The sequence below is a fragment of the Protopterus annectens genome, chromosome 1.part2 (genome assembly GCF_019279795.1).
Source record: "Protopterus annectens isolate FY-2018-M chromosome 1.part2, PAN1.0, whole genome shotgun sequence".
Taxonomy (NCBI): domain Eukaryota; kingdom Metazoa; phylum Chordata; order Ceratodontiformes; family Protopteridae; genus Protopterus; species Protopterus annectens.
In genome coordinates, this window is record NC_056727.1 from 734,740,618 (window position 1) to 734,760,348 (window position 19,731).

Here is a 19,731-nt window from a genome sequence, read left to right on the forward strand (position 1 = left end):
ACTGAATCTAGGTGGATGCACTTGTAAAAAATCTTTAACAGTTTGCATAGACTTAGCTTTGTCTTCCATTTTCTTTAAAACCTCTTCTGTCTTAATACCAAACAGGGAATCATGCTGTAAAGGTGCATCTAGTAATTTAGCTTTAACATCATCAGGCAAATTTTGTTCCTTTAACCAGGCATGCCTCCTAATCACAGATCCAGTAACTGCGGCCCTGCAAGAGGCCTCTAAAGAATCAAAACCACATTGCAGAGCACGCTTTCCAACTTTCCAACGCTTTCCAATTCCTTATTTTCTGCACATTCTGAAATCAACATCATTTTCTGTTTCAGCAATCCCATAACATGTTGTTGGTACTTAAGCATATGGAATTGACAGTTAAAGGCCCTGATTGCCAAGGTTGCAGAAGTATAAACCTTTTTCCCCATCTGTCCAGCACCCTGGAATCTCTGTCTGAGGGGGTAGGGTTTTTTTTGCTGTTGAGGTCTTAACTCCCTTTGGACCCTGTGAAATAGCTTCAGGATCAGTAGCAGGGTTTCTAAATAAAAATTTATGAGAGTCTGGGACCCTGTAATACCTGTCAGGCTTACTGGGAGCCGGAGGTAAAGAGTCAAGAGTCAGGCTTCACTCTGAAAAAACATCATCCGCAATGTCTAACACATAGGGAATGGCTAAAGGCGTGTGCTAAGGGAGAAGGAGGAAATCCCTGAGCCTCTTTTCTGATTTTGAGAAGTCTCGACTCTCCCAGTGAAAATGCTCCCTCAAAGTATGCAAGGTTTCTCCAAAAGAATAATCTTCAGGAGGAGATGCAGATGGAATAGATTCCTCAGCATCAGAAACCTCATAAGGAGGTAAAGATAATTCCTGATCAGAAGAGGAATCGGAAGAAATAGAAACCTGATCTGAAGATTCAGTCAGTGTCTTGCCTAGGCCTCTTATCTGGGGTGGGGGGGGTGGGGGGGTTGGGTACCCCGACCAAGGTAATATGGTCTTCAGCCATTTTGATCATCTGTTTTTCAGGCATAGATGCCTGTGCACATGGCTCAAGCGTCGTTTTTTTCTTAGTTTTAGAAGGTGTCTTTGCCTTTGGTTTTGCAGCTTTCATCAGTTTGATGTAAAAATGTTGAGGTCTGAATACACCCTCAGAAGCTGGTGCCTGCTCAGCGGCTCCGGACCCATCTGAGGGACATGCATCCGTCGGTCCAATACCTTGATTATCTTGCGGCATGCCTCACTCCATATGGGTGTCGGTAGAGGCCTGCGACTCGAAGGTAGTGGGTATCAGGGGCTGCAAAAGCACCTCAATGAGTACCGGCGACTGGCTTAGGAGAAGCTTCGTTGTCGGTTTTGCATCTCACCTGCCTTTCTCTGTCCTTTTCTTTGCATTTTTTTTTATGTACTCCGGTAGTCGGATTGCTATCAGACGACATTTCTGGGTAGTTAAATCTGTTGCCAAAATACTTAAGATACAAAAATATACTGACGCTCAATAGTGCGTTGGTTAAATCTAGCACAAAACCTACAGCCAGGCACATTATGATCAGGGCCTAGGCAAGGAATACAATATAAATGGAAATCCTTTTGAGGTATTTGCTTCCCACAAGTAATACAATTATTATCTTTTTCTGACATGGGTAAAAAGCAAGAAAAAAGTTTCCCCAACACGGTACTTAGCTTTATTGAAGACTTCGGTTCTGAAACTCAAACACGAATATTTCGGTAGTCGGCCGATCAGCACTTGCAAAATGCTTCTGCTTCGGGCACCACGCGGCAAAATTGACTAAAGAAAATGGCATCAGCTGCATGTTTTATACCCCTGACGACCTGATGTCATGGATACTACCTTAGGCATAAAGGTAGGGTTGGTCCTGAGGGCCACCCTGTCTGGGTAGAATATAATGAAAGGATCCACTGCCATGAGAGCCTGTAGTTCCGAAACCCTTCTAGCTGAAGTAACTGCCAAAAGAAAAGCGGTCTTCCAAGATAGGAATTTTATATTCACAGTAGCTGCTGGTTCAAAAGGAGGCAGGGTGAGTTTTTCTAGCACAAAATTGAGGTCCCATGCAGGAGTTGGTGCTCTCTTGGGAGGCCTTAAATTTTTGGCCCCTCTGAGATACTGTTTTAGCAGTTGATGAGAAAAGAGGGGAGGCTCTGTGTTGTAATGAGCTGAGATGGCAGAGGCATGGATTTTTATTTAAGAAAAAGATAGGCCCTTGTCAAGCATCTCAGTTAAGTATTGCAAAATCTGAGGAATATTGGGCCTTGCTGTGTCTATTCCTTGTGCTTGGTTCCAAGCACAGAATATTTCTTCCATTTATCCGCATAAGATTTTCTAGTACTAGGCCTTCTGGCTTCCAAAATGACATCCATCACAGGCTTACTGAGAGGTGTGGTTTGAATAATTAGTTGATTAGCCATGTTACAAGATTCAGAGTTTGGAGCGGAGTGTGCAAAATTTGATAGTTCTAATGAGACAGTAGATGAGGTGTTTGAGTCAAGTTCCACGGAGGAAGGTTGTGACATATTCCTTAGAAGTGGGTATCAGTGTTGGAGAGGCCAGTCCGGAGCAATTAGAATCATTTTTGTTTTTTCCTGTCTGACTTAAGACCATGGAGACTAGAGGCAGAGGGGGAAAGGCGTAGACTGATAGGTTTTTCCAGCTGAAGGACAGAGCATCCAACTTTCCATGCTTTTTTGTGATGACTTCTTGTGCAGAATTTGTCCAACTGATAGTTTTGGGGAGAGGCAAATAGATCTATGTCTGGGCTTCCCCATTTCTGTGTTAACATGCTGAAGATTTGTGGATCCAATTTTAATTTGTGCGAGTCCATAAAATTTCTGCTTAGGTCGTCTGCCAGAGTATTTTGCTTTCCTGGCAGGAATTGAGCTTGAAGATGTATTTGGTAAGTCAAGGCTGTGTTCCACAAGGCCATGGCTAGTCTGCAAAGGGGGTAAGAGTGGGTACCCCCCCCCCCCGCTTGTTTATGAACCACATAACTGTGGCATTGTCCGTCTATCAGTAGTTGTCCTGGATGAAGCAAGTCCTTGAAGGCTGTCAGAGAATTCTGAACAGCTAGCATTTTTTTTTTGGTTGATATGTAGATGCATTTGGTTTGGGCTCCATTTGCCCTGAATGCATCTCCCTGACAGATAGGCCTCCCAAGCATAGTCTGATGCATCTGTAGTTAGGGTTTGGATGGCAGGGCGTAGAGTGAATGACTATCCCTTGTTTTGGTGACATGTCTTTGCCCACCAAAGAAACTCCTGCTGTAGGTAGGGAATGAGAGGAATTCATTGTTTCCAGGCTGTGACAATGCTGACTCCATAAACTTTTTAGGTACCATTGAAGTTTCCTCATATGCAGTCTCGCATATGGAATTAGTAGAATGCAGGATGCCATGAACCCCAAAGCCTGCAGAATTTGTCTTGCAGATATAGCTGGGTTTTTGTTGCCATTTGATTGAAGTATGTTGTCAATTGTATTTGTCTGGAGTGAGGTAAGCCATCTGGACAGTTGTATTCAAGCTTGCATCCAGGAATGTAATTATTTGAGAGGGTACCAGTTGTGATTTCTTTTCGTTTATGGTGTACCCTAGGCATGCTAGAAGCCGTTTTACAAATGCCAGATGTTGAAAAGTGTCCTTGTCCTCTGCCTGAATGAGAATCATCCAGATAAGGATAAATTTGAATGTTTCTTTGTCTGCAGAATGCAATTACTGGTGCCAGGCACTTTTGTAAAGACCCTGGGTGCAGTAGACAAGCCAAAGGGCAGTGCAGAGAATTGGTAATGCAAAAAACCTGCTTTGAAGCAGAGGTATCTTCTGCAAGATTCCCTTATTGGGATATGCAGGTATGCCTCAAGTCTAGAGTTACTAACCAAGCATTCTTGCCTAGCATAGGCAGTGTCTGTTGTAAAGTCAACATTTTGAATTTTAGACTGTCCATGAATGTGTTCAGAATCAAGAAGTCCAGTATCGGACACCATGAATTGTCTTTTCTGGGTACCAGGAACAGTCTTGAATAAAATCCTTGTCCTTTTTCCTTTTCTGGTACCGGTTGAATAGCCCCCATATCCATGAGGGACATGACTTGTGTCTGGGCCTCTGCCCACTGGTTTTGTGGCCAATCCGGCCATCTGTTTGGAAGTGACAAAGTATGGAAATTAAATCTGTACCCCATGGGATACTATGTTTAATACCCACTTGTCCTGGGTTATTAAATGCCAATTTTGAGCATGAAGTGCTAGTTTTCCACCCAAGGCGGCTGCCAAAATATAAGTGCTTGGAGATGGTAGAGGGAAGTCATTGAGATTGCTTACTGTAGGGTTGTGCTTTGTTACCTACAGATTTGGAGGTGGAGGCACCCCATTGCTTTGACCTGTAAGATCCCTGTGATTGATATCTGGAGCCTTTTGAGCACCTGTGTTTGCCCTGATTGGATCTGTTGGACACAGGAAAGGACCAATTTTTAGTAGGCCAGTGCCTACTAAAACCTGGGTGGCTGCACTTGCAAGAAATCCTTTACAGTTTGCAAAGATTTAGCTTTGTCTTCCATTTTCTTTAAAACCTCTTCTGCTTTATTACCAAACAGAGTATCATGCTGCAAAGGGGCATCCAACAATTTGGCTTTAACATAAGGGAGATATTGCTCCTTGAGCCAGGCATGCCTTATCACAGGATCCAGTAACGGCGGCCCTACAAGAGGCCTCCAAGGAATCAAAACCACTTTGCAAAGTATGCTTTCCAACCTGTTCTGCTGAATGCAATAAATCCTGTAACTCTATTTTCCACACAATCAGAAATAAACATCATTTTCTGTTTCAGTAAGCCCATAACATGCTGTTGATATTTAAGCATATGAAACTGGCAGTTTAAAGCCCTGACTGCCAAGGTTGCAAACGTATAAATCTTCTTACCCCATCTATCCAGTGCCCTAGAATCTCTATCAGAAGGGGTAGGATTTTTGGCTGTAGAAGCATTAACACCCTTGGGACCCTGAGAAATAGTCTCAGGATCAGCAGCAGAATTTTTGAAAAGACATTTGTGGGAGTCAGGAACCCTGTAATATCCGTCTGGCTTACTAGGAGCTGGAGGCAACAATGTCTAAAACAGGAGGCATTGCCAAAGGCCTATGCTGAGGAAGAAGGAAATCCCAAAGCCTCTTTTTGATTCAGAGAAGTCCTGAATCTCCAGTGAAAATGTTCCCTTAAAGTATGCAAAGTCTCTCCAAAAGAGATCCTCAGGAGGAGATGCAGATGGGATGGATTCCTCTGCATCAGAATCCTCATAAGGTGGAATAGAAACAGAAGAGGAATCAGAAGAAATGGAAACCTGATCTGCAGATTCATAATCAGTGTCTTGCCTAGGCCTCTTAGCGGGGGGAGGACCCCTGATCAAGGTAATTAAATACTCAGCCATTTTGGTAATTTGTTTTTATAGGTTCATAGGTAGATACTAGGCTATCTGCCCAAGGGCACTTATAAGCCTAGTCAGAACGTGTTGGCTTTCGCCTCCCTTTTAGATTAGTTTCCTGGGCCTCTGTCCAGCAGGGCCACTGATGTGAACCCAGAAGTATATTTACGATTTCCCATCCACTCGTCAAGATTTCTCTTGAAGAGAGTCAGTGAGGGGCTTTGCCTAACATAGATTGGGATTCTATTCCAGAGCGAGGGAAGTCTCTGGGACAGGAATTTATCCCTCCAGCATGTCCTATGTATTGTTGCGCTGAGGTTTAAATCCCTACAGCTTGTGGCTCTAAGAGATTTGGTTTTCCTTAGGTGGAGCATGTCCATTAATTCAGGGTTTGACATGGCCTTGTACGTAAGGCAGAGGTCTCCACTGAGGAGGCGGTAAGCAACCGAGTAAAGATGGAGTTTCTTTAGCCGAGCAGCAGAGGGCATTTGTTTGAGGCCCATGATCCTCTTGGTGAGGTACTTTTGCGGTCTTTCCAGCTGTTGCAGGTGTCGAGTAAGGTACATCCCAAATGGGGAAGTGTACTCTATAATGGGCCTGATGAGCGATGAGTAGAGGGGCACAATAATCTCTCTTGATCTAGATGCGAAACGTTTTGTGATTAGGTGGGCTACATAGAAGGATTTTCTAACCACTTTGGCAAGGTGGTTATCAAAGGAGAGGTTGCTATCTACTTGGGTCCCCAAGTCCTTAATTACATCTTCCGTACTTAGTGGATTACCTCCTATGTGATAGTTTGTGGGCACTTTATTTTTCCCAAAGGGGATGACTATGCACTTTTTGGCATTTAGCTTAAGGCCATGATTCTGACACCAAGTATTTGTCTCCGTGAGACCCTTCTGGAGAAGGTCTGTCAGCCGGGGAGTCGATTATGGCCCCCAGTTTGCAATCATCTGCAAACTTGGTCAGCCATAGTCCTCCCGTGCTTGCCTGTACCTCAAAGAAGTATATACCATACATGAGGGCTCCCAGGACTGAGCCCTGAGGGGACTCCACTTGTAACCGGTTTAGAGTCGTACATAGCACCCGCAACTATGACCATATGAGTTCTATCCATGAGCCAGTTTGCAACCCATCTCGTGACATACGGGTTGACGTTCAAGCTGGTGAGCTTTTCTATAATGCCAGAGTGGGGAATGGTGTCGAAAGCCTTTGCGAGGTCCAGGTAGGCTGTGTGGACTACCTTTCCCACATCTATGGCCTTGGTAACGGTTTCAAAGAAATCAACCAGGTTTAGGAGACATGATCTGCCTTTAACAAAGCCGAATTGGGTAGGGTCCAGTGTCTGGAGGTTCCCAATGTCTTTGTTAATGAGTTCTATGATGATGTGCTTCATGGCTTTGCAGACCAAGCTAGTCAGGCTTATAGGAGATGGTTCCCGGGATCCGCTGTTGCACCACCTTTGTGGAGCGGGATAACTGTTGCTGTACACCATTCTTTGGGTACATAGCCTGTGGTGAGGCTGAGCTTGAACAGTGAGTTTAGGTGAGGGGTTAGTTAATTTTGGAGCTCGTGTAGGACGCAGCCTGGGATGCCATCTGGTCCCATTGATGCTGTGTTCTTGGCTTTGGAAAGGGCTGTTTTCACCTGAGTGTCTGTGATGTCTGCGGCTCTACAATCTTCTGGAATGGACACGGGCCCTTTACGGGGTGAGGGGGGGGGGGGTAAAGTTTGCATTGAACCTGTTAGCCAGGATGCTGGCAATGTCTGCTGGTTCAGTGTATTTTTTGTCGTTTTGCACTAGCTCAGAGCAGATCTGAGAGCTGCCACTTAGATTCTTGACATAGCTAAAGAAGGCTTTGTGATTATCTTTAGCGTCTTTGGCAATTTTTCTTTCGCAGTTGGCCTTGGGTGATTTTATGAGGGATCACAGTTTCTTGCTGGTACTGATTAGGGATACCCTCCCTTTTTGGGATTTTGCTCTATCATGTTGTAGTTTCCTCCTCCTGTTGTAGAGCTTATTTATGGCCGGGGTCCACCAGACTGGTTTCCTCATTTTGGAGGCGTGAGTCTTTGTTTTACTTGGGATAGCTCGATCTATGCATTCCTGTAGGTGCACATAGAATGCATCTGTGAAGGATTCTGCGGTTTGGGCAGCATTATCCTTTAAGCAGTGGGGCTTTGAAGCTTTCCACCTCGGTCTTGAGAAGTGTGAAGTTCACTTTTGAAAAGTTTTTTAGTTTCTTTGACTGGGTGTGGGGTCGGCATGTGGATGTCTAGTTTGATTAGTGTATGATCTGATCTTACCAGTGACGGGTTTACCACTGGTGTGGAACATTGGTCACCCATATTGGTGATGATCAAGTCCACTATGTTGTCACCTCTCGTGGGAGTGGTAACCAGTTGTTCCAGGAGGTTTGAGTTTATAAACTCTAGAAAGCGTTGGGCAAAGGAGTTTGGACTTGAGTAGTTTTCCCAGTCTATGTTTGGGTAGTTGAAATCACCCAATATCAGTGTTGGGTAGGATCTTCATATTTTCCAGTGTTCTCAGGAATGCTGAGTGAGGGTCTTGAGACAGGGTGGGTGATCTGTAGCAGGCTACAAACTGAAAAGCAGTTTTGCCCACTGTTAGTTGCACATGGATAGTCTGAGGCCTCGTGCTGTGCTACAAGCCTGGAGGTGTGGGAATCCTTGATGAAAATGGATACACCACCGCCTTTTGCATTTCGGTCCGGGTTCTGGGGCCGAAAGGTATGGTATGAGTTGGTAGTGCTGGGGTGCTCTCTGGAGCTGTGAACCAGGTTTCTGTTACTGCACATAAATAGATTCCTTCCTTGCTGAGGAGTGCCATGAGTGCGTGCATTTTGAGGTTTAGGCTTCTGGCATTGAGTAGCATTACCCTCAGTTTTATGTGGCTTGTGTGGTTTACGGAGGTGGGTTTGTCTTTTGAGCCTTGCCTAAAAAAGGCACTATGGGGGTGGCAAAAGCCTTGGCCAGTATTCGAAAGCCCAAGGGTGACAGGTGCAAGCCGTCTCTTGTGAAGCAACGTGGCTTGTCGAGCATGTCATCCCAGGCTGACAAACACTGGATCCCCTTTGAATGACACCAAAAGCTAAGCCAATTGTTAAAATCAATCATTTTATCTTTATACCGTGGCATCATTCTTGGTGAGGGCAAGATGCTACTCAGGGTCATACCGGCCTGGGCTACATGATCAGAGAGCTCCTCTGTCTCTCCATGTAGTCCAGGGAGGTACGTCTCAGGTCGTTCACACCAACATGGACAATGACAGAGTCATACTTGTACCTGTTATGCAGTGACCCGAGTGTTTGTGTTATTGTGGCGGATGGATACTGGCAACCGACAGGCAGCTTACAGTAACCTTCTTGTTCAGTCTAGTGAGAGGGACGTCAGTGTGCCTGACAATAGTCTCTTATTACTAATGTATTGGGTGTGTTTAGCCTTAAGAGCTGTGAATGCGTGGCACACTGACTTTGTGAAGTATGTGATTTGTGGTTGTTGGTGGGGGTTGCTTGGATGTCTGCTTTGGAGGTCTCTGCTGCATAGGCAGATTTCTATTTAGAGCCTCCGAGTATGTTCTTGTGTATTTATGGTTGTTACTGGCCGGTGCCGATATGATTGGTCTATGTGAGACTGGTAGTGTGGTGCAAGTGTTTCCCTTCTCCTCCTCATTGACTGTTCCAGTCTTGGGTTGAGAGAGCTTGGCCTCCAGTCTGGCTGTAAAGTTGCATCTCTCGCATACGTTTGTGTTTGTTGGAAGGAGGAGAGGGTTGTCTGTGTACATGAGGCAATTGTGGCACTGCCTCAAAATGCCCAGACTCACTAGCTGGACTGGAGAGTACACCTGAAACTGCCCTTTGGACATGCCTGCACAGATAAAGTGAAGTTCTACTGATTGTCTTGTTAGGGACGAATAGAGCCCCCTGTACTTCTGTACAGTATCGAGGGTGTAGTGCTAGCATTTATTAGTGCTTACTAGGAGTTTTGGGCAAGTGCTGGACTGAAAAGAAACTGTTTAGAGTGCTTAAGTTGAAAGTCTGACTGGTTCCAAGGGAAAAAGTGAAGATCGTGGAGCTGGGGATAGTTTAATCTTAGCTAAGCGGCACTGCGCGGAGGTGCGCGATGCGCAAAGGCGGGTTTTTAAGGCAGGTAGATGAAAGAGACATAAATTAGCCCAAAATGGCCAACAGACTACTAGTTGCTGGGCTGAGACCACTCCTCCAGGGCCAGATAGGCTGCTCAAAGCTCCCCACTCTCACTGGTGAACAGAGAAACTTCCTCCTATCCAAGTAAGGATATGGGCAACACATGAACTTGTACCACAGCCCTGAATTCAGCAGAACCTGAAAACAGGACTAGACTAGCTTAGAAAAGGCGGGAAACAAGAATTTTTTTTTCTTTTTTTACAGATACAACAGTACACTACACAAAAACACTTTAAATGCTTTAAACAGACTAGCGCACTTGAGTGAGTAGCCTACAACAGTTAAACAGATGCTTTTAACACAGAAAACGACTTTAAATGACTTTGAAAGTGCAAACAGCAAAAAAGATAGTATTTCAGAAAAAAATAGCTTTTTAGAGCAGAAATGCTAGTAGATCGCGTTTTAGGCGAAAACTAGCAGTCGCAGGAGAAAAATACAAAAAAAAATACTTAAAATCAGTTGAAAGTCTCTCTCCTGCTTGTAGTACTCTGCAGGACACCATGAGGAGCTTAGCGGAGTTGAATAATTTTAGGCAAAGGGACCTGAGCACATGGCTCATGTGTCGGTTTTTTAGACATAGTTGTTTTTGACCTTGTTATTGTTGATGGCGTCGGTTTAATATAAAAATGTTGAGGCCTGAAAACACCCTCAGAAGCCAGTGCCTGCTCAGCGGCTCCGGACCCATACAATGGAGACACATCCGCGGGTTCAATACTTAGCGAATCTCGCGGCATACCAGACTCTGAATGGGTCTCGGTAGAGGCCTGCGACTCAAAAATAGCGGGCATCAAGGGCTGCGAAAGCACCTCACTGAGTACCGGCGAACAGATGACTGGCTTAGGAGAAGCTTAGTCGTCGGTTTTGGACCTCAACGGTCTGCCTCTGTCTTTCCTTGCGTTGTTTGTGAACTCAGTTTGTCAGATTGACAACCAACGACATTTCAGGGTAGTTAAATCTTGAGCCAAAATATTTAGAAGCAAAAATATACAGATGCTTAATAGTGCGTTGGTTAAATTTAGCACAAAACCGACAGCAAGGCACACTGTGATCAGGGCCTAGGCAAGGAATAGAGTACAAATGAAAATCCTTATGAGGTATTTGCTTCCCACAAGTAATGCAATTATTAACTTTTACTGACATCGGTAAGGAGCAAGAAAAAGTTTCCCCAATGGGGTACTTGGCTTTAGTTTGAAGACTTCGGTTCTGAAACTCGAAGAAGAAAATTTCAGGAGTCTGCCGACCAGCACATACGAACTGCTTCTGCTTCGGGCACCGCGTGGCAAGGAAGACTGATTAAAACGGCATCGGCTGCATGTTTTATACCCGACAACCTGACGTCATGGAAGAGGAGACAGCAACCAACGCAGGACCCAAGACGTTATTTAGGTCGACTGAGGGCAACCTGCCAGCTAATTACCCAAATGTAATGACTGCAACAGTGAAACACGAAGAACATCTGACAGTGCGTGTAGCCTGCTTTGAAGTGTAGGTATCTTCTGCAAGATTCCCTGATTGGGATGTGCAGGTAAGCTTATTTTAAATCTAGTGTTGCCAACCAGGCATCTTTGCTTAGCATAGGAAGTAATTGAAGAGTCAGCATCTTGAATTTTGGAATCTCCAAAAAGGTGCTTAGAGTAGACAGATCCAGGGATAGGATGCCATGAATTCTCTTTTCTGAGTACCAGGAAAAGTCGAGTAGAATCCTTGACCTTTTTCCTCTTCTGGTACCAGTTAAATAGCCCCACGCTTAAAAGAGAAAGTACTTGTTTTGGAGCTAGGTCTGGCTACCCAGTTGGTGCTGGCAACGTATGGAAGCGAAATCTGCATCCCTGGGACACTATATTTTAAAACCCATTTGACCTGGGTAATGAGTTCCCAATTCTTTGCAATGAAGAGCAATCTTTTCCCCGCCAAAGGAGCAGTCAGTTGATAAGTGCTCAGAAATTTTAAAAGGAAGTCATTGAGACAGTTTACCATAGGGAGAGTCTTATTATTCCCAGACTTGGAAGTGGAGGCCTCCTCACTGCTTAGTTCTGCGAGTCCCCTGGGACTGAAACCTGGATTTTTTGCTGTGTCTGGGTTTGGCTTGAGAAGACCTGGAAGGGGCTTGGAAAGGACCAATTCTTAGAGGGCAAGTGCCTACTAAATCTAGGAGGCTGAACTTGTAACAAAATCTTTAACAGTTTTCATAGATTTAGCTTTATCTTCCATCTTTTTAAGAACTTCCTCAGCCATGTTGCCAAACAGGAAGTCCTGATTTAAAGGAGCATCCAACAATTTAGCTTTAACATGATCAGGCAAAGATTGCTCCTTAAGCCAAGAATGCCTTCTGAGCACAGACTCAGTAACAGCAGTGCCTACTAAATCTAGGAGGCTGAACTTGTAACAAAATCTTTAACAGTTTTCATAGATTTAGCTTTATCTTCCATCTTTTTAAGAACTTCCTCAGCCATGTTGCCAAACAGGAAGTCCTGATTTAAAGGAGCATCCAACAATTTAGCTTTAACATGATCAGGCAAAGATTGCTCCTTAAGCCAAGAATGCCTTCTGAGCACAGACTCAGTAACAGCAGCCCTGCAAGAGGCCTCTAATGAATCAAAACCGCATTGCAAAGTACGTTTTCCAACTTGTTCGGCAGAATGCATTAAATCTTGTAATTCTTTATTTTCCACAGAGTCAGGAATCAACATCATTTTCTGTTTAAGCAGTCCAATAACATCTTGCTGATATTTTAACATATGAAACTGGCAGTTTAAAGCCCTAATGGCCAAGGTTGCAGAAGTGTAAACCTTCTTACCCCATCTATCCAGCGCCCTGGAGTCTCTATCACAAGGGTTAGGATTTTTATCAGTAGAAGCCTTAATGCCCTTGGGCCCCTGTGAAATAGTCTCTGGATCTGCAATAGGATTTTTGAAAAGGAACTTGTGGGACTCAGGGACCCTGTAGTATCTGTCAGGTTTTCTGGGAGCAGGAGGGAGGGAATCAGGGGCCAAACTAGATTCTGAGAAATCAATAATGTCTAGTACAGGAGGAATAGCTAAAGACCTATGCTGAGGTAGGAGAAGGAAACCCCTAAGCCTCTTTTTTGAATCAGAAAAATCCTGGCTTTCCCAGTGGAAATGCTCCCTTAGACTATATGTAAGGTTTCCCCAAAAGAAAAATCCTCAGGAGAGGAAGCAGAGGGAATAGAGTCCTCTGCATCAGAATCCTCATAAGTAGGTAAGGACAAATTCAGATCAGAAGAGTCAGAAAAAAACAGAATACTGATCAGAAGATTCATAATCAACTTCAGTCCAAGGCCTTTTAGAAAGGGGGGGGTTCGCTACCCCTGATTAGAGTTATTAGATCTTCAGCCATTCTTATCATTTGTTTATTTGGCCTAGAGGCCTGAGCACGTGGCCCGGGCATCAGTTTTTTAGACATGGATCGAGATTTAGGCCTAAGTAAAAAAGGAGGCGTCTGTTTAATATGCAAGTCCGTTAGAAATCGGCGGCCTGTCTGTCTTTATCTCTGTGTTTTTTCGGAATACCGGTAGACGGATGGCTAACCGATGACATTTCTGGATAATTAAACTGAAAACCAAAATATTTAGAGGTGAAAATATACAGATGGATAGTGCGCTGATTAAATAAAGCAGAAAACAGACAGCAAGGTAAGTCATGGTCAGGGCCTAGGCAAGGAATACAGTATGAATGAAAATCTTTATGAGGTATTTGCTTTCCATAAGTAATGCAATTATTAACTTTTACTGACATCGGTAAGGAGCAAGAAAAAGCTTCCCCAATGGGGTACTTAGCTTTAGTTGAAGACTTTGGCTCTGAAACTCTAAAACAAAAATTTCAGGAGTTGGCCGACCGGCACTTGCGAACTGCTTCTGCTTGGGCACCGCATGACAAGAAAGACTGATGTAATGGCGTCGGCTGCACGTTTTATGCCCCTGACGTCATGGAAGAAGGGACAGCAAACGATGCAGGACCCAAGACTTTGTTAATCAGGCCGACTGAGGGCAACCTGCAAGCAGATAACCCAAATGTAATGACTGCAACAGTGAAACACGAAGAACATCTGGTCAGACTTTCTGAAATTTTTAGTTCTGTTAAGATAAAAACTTAGAATAGTTTGTGAACATCCAATAAATGTAAACAATGTTCTACCTAGTTGGAAAAGTTAAGAAAGAATACTGACAATTCAAAGGATTGATTATTATTTTCAGATACGACTTTGGAAGAAAGGATGGACTGGTTCTTACTGAAACATCGTCTTTATGAAAAATCAAATATGGAGATTTTCAGGATAACGCATGAATCTCTGAAATCTCTTCCATGAAATAAATTTCAAATCACAGGTAGCCGCCGGCTCAAAGGGGGACTTGACCAAGGATTGCAGAAAGTACAGCTGTGTACCTACCATAAATGTAGATGTTAGAGTGTATTCACTGTTGCAGTCATAACACTTGGGTTATCCTGCTGGCAGGCGACCCACAGTCGGCCAGAGTTCCAAAGTCTTGGTCCGGCGTCGGTTGCTGTCGCCTCTTCCCGGACGTCAGTGCGCCAGGGGTATAAAAGTTGCAACATACGCCATTTTCTTCAGTTTTTCTTGCCCCAGATGTCAGGTGCCCCCAAATAGGAAGGCTGGAAAGATAAAATTATGCCAAAAAACATGCATATATTACTATAACATTTCCTTCATCTACAAGCAAATACACCACATAGGTAGTATAGACATGAGAAGTACAGAAAAGTCCCAGCAATACTATGTTCATCGTGTTTCACTGTTGGTCATTACACTTGGGTAGAATCCCAAAGCTGAGGTTAGGAGGCTGGGTCTAAATTGGATTTGGAGAGGCTAACAAGCCCTGCAGAACTGCAGTGGCAAAGCCTGCTCTGGATTTAGAGTAGAGAGGTAAGTGGTAGTGCTTGGTGAAAGTGTGCACTGAGCTCCAGGTTGCAGCTTCTAAAATTTCATTGGTTGATACTCCAAGGAAAGCTGCTGAAGTGGCTGCTGCTCTGGTAGAATGAGGCCTATTGCCCTTAGGCAGATTTGCCATGTTGTGCATAACAGAAGCGGATGCAGTGTCCTATTCATTTCGAGATTGTCTGCTTTGTAATAGACTTTCCTTGTGATCCTGCAGCATATGCTACAAACACAGTTGCTCAGTTTGTCTGAAAGCTTTTGTTTTGTCCAAGTAGAATCGTAGCTGTCTGTGTATATCCAAAGTGTGCAGAAGTCTCTCCCCTTTTTTCTGGGGATTAGGGTAAAAAGTAGGTAAATGAATGGTTTGGTTTAAGGTCACATAGGAGACCACTTCTGGCATGAATGTTGGGTTTGTCCTGATGAAAAATGAGGAAAGGTTCCACAACCATTAATGCCTGCAACTCTGAGACTCTTCTTGCTGAAGTTATTGCTAGGAGCAGTGCAGTTTTCCATGACAAGAATTTTATATCAGCTGTGCTGGCTGGTTCAAAAGGAGGCATTGTGAGTTTTTCTAAAATATAATTGAGGTCCCAAGTAGGTACTGGTGCTCTCCTTGGGGGTCTTATATTTTTTGCCCGTCTGAGGTACTGTCGTAGTAGAGGATGTGAAAAAATAGGTGGTTCCATATTGTAATGAGCTGAAATGGCAGAGGCATGGATTTTAATAGATGAGAAAGATAAACCTTTGTCCAGCATCTCAGTTAGGTATTGTAAAATCTGAGGTATATTAGGGACAAGTGGTTCGAGCCCTTGTGCCTGGTTCCAAGCACAGAATCTCTTCCATTTTTCTGCATAAGATTTCCTAGTGCTGGGCCTCCTGGCTTCTAAAATGACATCCATAACAGCTTTAGAGAGAGGTGCAGTCTGAGTAGCTACATTATCTGCCATGCTGCCAGGTTTAAAGTTCGGAGTTGACTGTGCAGAATCTGATTGTTTTGTTGTCAGAAGATGAGGAATTTGAGGTAGAAGCCAAGCTGGGCCTTGAGACAAACTCTTTAGGATTGGGTACCAGTGCTGGCGTGGCCAGTCTGGTGCAATCAGGATCATTTTTGGCCTTTCTTGTCTGACTTTTAGTAGCACTTTGGTGAGAAGAGGCATCGGAGGGAAGGCATAGACTTGTCAGGCCTTTCCAGCTGAATGATAGAGCACCCACTTTGCATGCTTGAGTGATAAGTTCTTGTGCAAAATTTCTGTATTTGGTAATTGTGAGGGGAGGCAAATAGATCTATGTCTGGGCGTCCCCATTTCCTCGTTATCATGCTGAACACTTGTGGATTTAGCTTCCATTCGTGAGGATCCATGAGATTTCTGCTTAGTTCTTCTGCCAGTGTATTTTTTGTTCCTGGCAGGAATTGTGCCTGCAGATGTACTTGATAGGTCAGTGCTGTGTTCCACAAAGTCATGGCTTGTCTGCATAGGGGGTAGGAATGTGTGCCCACTTGCTTATGTACCACACAACTGTCGTATTGTCAGTCTTTACTAATAGTTGCCCTGGATGCATTAGGTCCTTGAAAGCTGTCAGGGCATTCTGTACAGCTAACATCTCTTTTTGATTGATGTGAAGATGCATTTGTTCCTTGGGCCACGTGCCCTGAATACATTTTCCTGCCATATGTGCCCCCCAGGCATAATCCGATGCATCCGTTGTTATAGTCTGCCTGGCTGTGGGTAAGGTGAAAGGCTGTCCCTTGTTGTGGCGACAGGCCTGGGACCACCATCGAAACTCCTGTTGTAGGCATGGAATTAAAGTTATGATGGTCTCCAGGCTGTGACAATGCTGAGTCCAAACACTTTTTAAATACAATTGTAGTTTCCTCATATGCAGTTTTGCATATGGAATTAGCAGAATGCAGGATGCCATGAAGGCCAGGGCCTGCAGAATTTTTCTTGCAGGGAGCTGGGTTTTTGTTGCCATCATTTGAAAGTAATGAGTCAGTTGCCTTTGCTTGTCTGGCGTGAGATAAGCCATCTGGGCAGTTGTATTTAAGCTTGCACCCAGGAATATTATCTCTTGAGAGGGCATTAGTTTTGATTTATTTTCGTTTACTGTGTACCATAGGCAAATTAGCAATGTTTTTACAAACGCCAGATGCTTTAGAAGAATGTTCTTGCTCTCTGCTTGAATAAGGCAGTCGTCCAAGTAGGGATATATTTGAATTCCTTTTTGTCAGCAAAATGCAATTACTGGTGCCAGGCATTTTGTGAAGACCCTGGGCGCAGTAGATAAGCCAAAGGGCAGTGCAGAAAATTGGTAATGCATAGAGCCTGCAAAGAATCTGAGGCATCTTTTGCAAGATTGTCTGATTGGGACATGCAGGTATGCCTCCTTGAGGTCCAAAGTAACTAGCCAAGCCTTCTTGCCCAGCATAGGCAGAATTTGCTGTAGTGTTAACATTTTGAATTTTGGAACATCCAGGAAAGTATTTAGGATTGACAGGTCCAGTATTGGTCTCCAGGCTTTGTCCTTTCTGGGTACTAAGAAAAGTCTTGAGTAAAATCCTTGTCCCTGTTCTTGCTGTGGAACTTTCTGAATAGCTCCCATGGCCATAAGAGCAGCAATCTGTTTTTGTGCCTCTGCCCATTGGTTTTGTGGCAGGTCTGGCATACCTTTTGGTTTTGGAAGTGTGTGGAAGTGGAACCTGTAACCCTGAGAAACAATATTCAGCACCCATTGGTCCTGGGTGATTATCTGCCAATTTTTTTAGTAAAGTGCTAGCTTTCCCCCTAGGGGTGCTGTCAAAAGATAAGTGCTTGGCATTTGCAGAGGGAAGTCATTGGAACCGTTTCCTATAAGGTTGTGATTTGCTTTCCCACTCCTTTGGGGGCTGAAGCACCCCATGGTTTAGGTCTGTAGGAGCCTGGGGCTGAGATCTGCCTCTTGGGCATCTACCTCCCTCTTTGTGGCCTGTCTGACATTGGAAAGGACCATTTTTTTGAAGGCCAGTTTCTCCTAAATCTAGGTGGTTGACCCTGTAAGAAATATTTCACTGTCTGCATTGACTTTGCTTTATTCTCCATTTTCTTTAACACCTCTTCTGCCTTAACACCAAACAAAGTATCATGCTGTAATGGAACATCCAATAATTTTACTTTAACATGGTCAGGTAAACTTTGTTCTTTCAACCAAGCATGCCTTCGAATAACAGAGCCTGTAACTGCGGCTCTACAAGAAGCCTCTAATGAATCAAAACCACATTGCAGAGTATGCTTTCCCAGTTGTTCAACTGCATGCAATAAATCCTGCATTTCCTTACTGTCAGGACGTTCTGTATTTGAAACCATTTTCTGTTTTAACAATGACATGAGGTACTGCTGATATTTAAGCATGTGAAACTTGAAAGTTTAAAGCTCTTACAGCTAAAGTAGCAGAAGTGTAAACTTTTTCCCCCATCTGTCCAGAGCTCTGGAATCCCTGTCCGAGGGGATAGAATTTTTAGCAGTGGAAGCCTTAACCCCTTTCGGAATCCTGAAAAATTCTTTCTGGGTCTGCAGCGGGGTTTTTGTAAAGAAATTTATGAGAGCCAGGGACCCTGTAGTACCTGACTGGCTTGACTGGTGCAGGGGGTAAAGAATCAGGAGACAGACTGGATTCAGAAAAAACATCAACAACAATATCATGCACAGGGGGGATAGCCAGGGGCCTGTGCTGAGGCAATAAAAGGAAGTCTCTGAGCCTTTTCTTGGATTCTGAATAATCCTGGTTCTCCTAATGGAAATGCTCCCTCATGGTGTGCACAGTTTCCCCAAAAGAATAATCCTCAAGCGGAGAGGCTGAAGGTACGGACTCTTCTGCATCTGAGTCCTCATAGGGAGGGAGAGAATATCCCTGATAAGAAGAGGAATCAGAGGAAATGGAAACCTGGTCAGAGGAATCATAATCGGTGTCTTGCCTAGGCCTTTTGTCAGGAGAGGGATGGAAACCCCCGATTAAAGTAATTAGGTCTTCGGCCATTTTAAGCATCCGTTTCTTTGGCATGGATGACTGTTCTGGAGAACAGTGAACTTGTTTCCTTGTCTTTTATGGTGTTTCTGACTTTGCCTTTGCTGCTGTAGTGGGCTTAATTGCAAGCTGTGAAGGTCTGAAAACAACCTCAGAAGCCGATGCCTGCTCAACGGCTCCAGACCCATCTGAGGGTATAGTTTCCGTAGGCCCAGTACCTTGAGTTTCCACAGGCCTCGGTGCCTCCACGTGGCTGTCTGTTACGGCCTGTGGCTCTGAGGTAGCGGGTGTCAGGGGCTGCGAAAGCGCCTCACTGAGAACTGGCGACTGGCCTAGAAGAAGCTTCGTCGGTTTTGGACGTCAGATGCCTGTCCTTTTCTTTGTCTTTGCGTTTTTTTTATAAATTCCGGTCGTCAATTGTTCCGACGGCATTATGTAATTAAACCTTCAGCCAAAATAATGTAAAGCAAAATCAAACCGACGTTTAATAGTGCGTTTATTGAATCTAGCACAAAACCGACAACTAGTAAGGTCGTGGTTAGTGCCTAGTCAAGGAATACAGTAAGAGTGAAAGTCCTTATGAGCTATTTGCTTCCCACAAGAAATACAATTATTAACTTTTACTGACATCGGTCTGGAGCAAGAAAAAGTTTCCCCAACGGGGTACTTAGCTTTATTGAAGACTTTGGTTCTGAAACTCAATTTTGAAAATCTCATGAGTTGGCCGACCGGCACTTGCGAACTGCTTTTGCTTCGGGCACCGCGCGGCAAGAAAGACTGAAGAAAATGGCGTCGGTTGCAACTTTTATACCCCTGGTGCACGGACGTCAGGGAAGAGGTGACAGCAACCGACGCCGGACCAAGACTTTGGAACTCGGGCCGACTGTGGGTTGCCTGCCAGCAGGATAACCCAAGTGTAATGACTGCAACAGTGAAACACGATGAACATCCATAGTAAGATCCCATGGAATGAGGGGTTCCCTATAAGGAGGCTTTAACCTTAATGTTCTCTTAAAAACTTTGCACAGTATGTGAAATTAAAGACTGTCCTTCAAAGCTGTTATGGAAACTAGAAATAGCAGCAAGCTGAACTCTGATAGTAGAAGCAGCAGCTCCTTGTTCGAAGAGCATATACAAAAATTGCAAAACCTGTTCAACTGATGCCAAGAAAGTATCGAGTT

The 19,731-nt window shown here is 44.3% G+C and overlaps 1 protein-coding gene across 8 annotated transcripts in view; it reads right to left on the bottom strand.

Moving 5' to 3' along the window:
• The window catches only part of WDR26 (WD repeat domain 26), a 2,773,460-nt gene that overhangs the window by 2,236,509 nt on the left and 517,220 nt on the right, over positions 1 to 19,731 (bottom strand). The gene's annotated exons all lie outside the window — the stretch shown is intronic.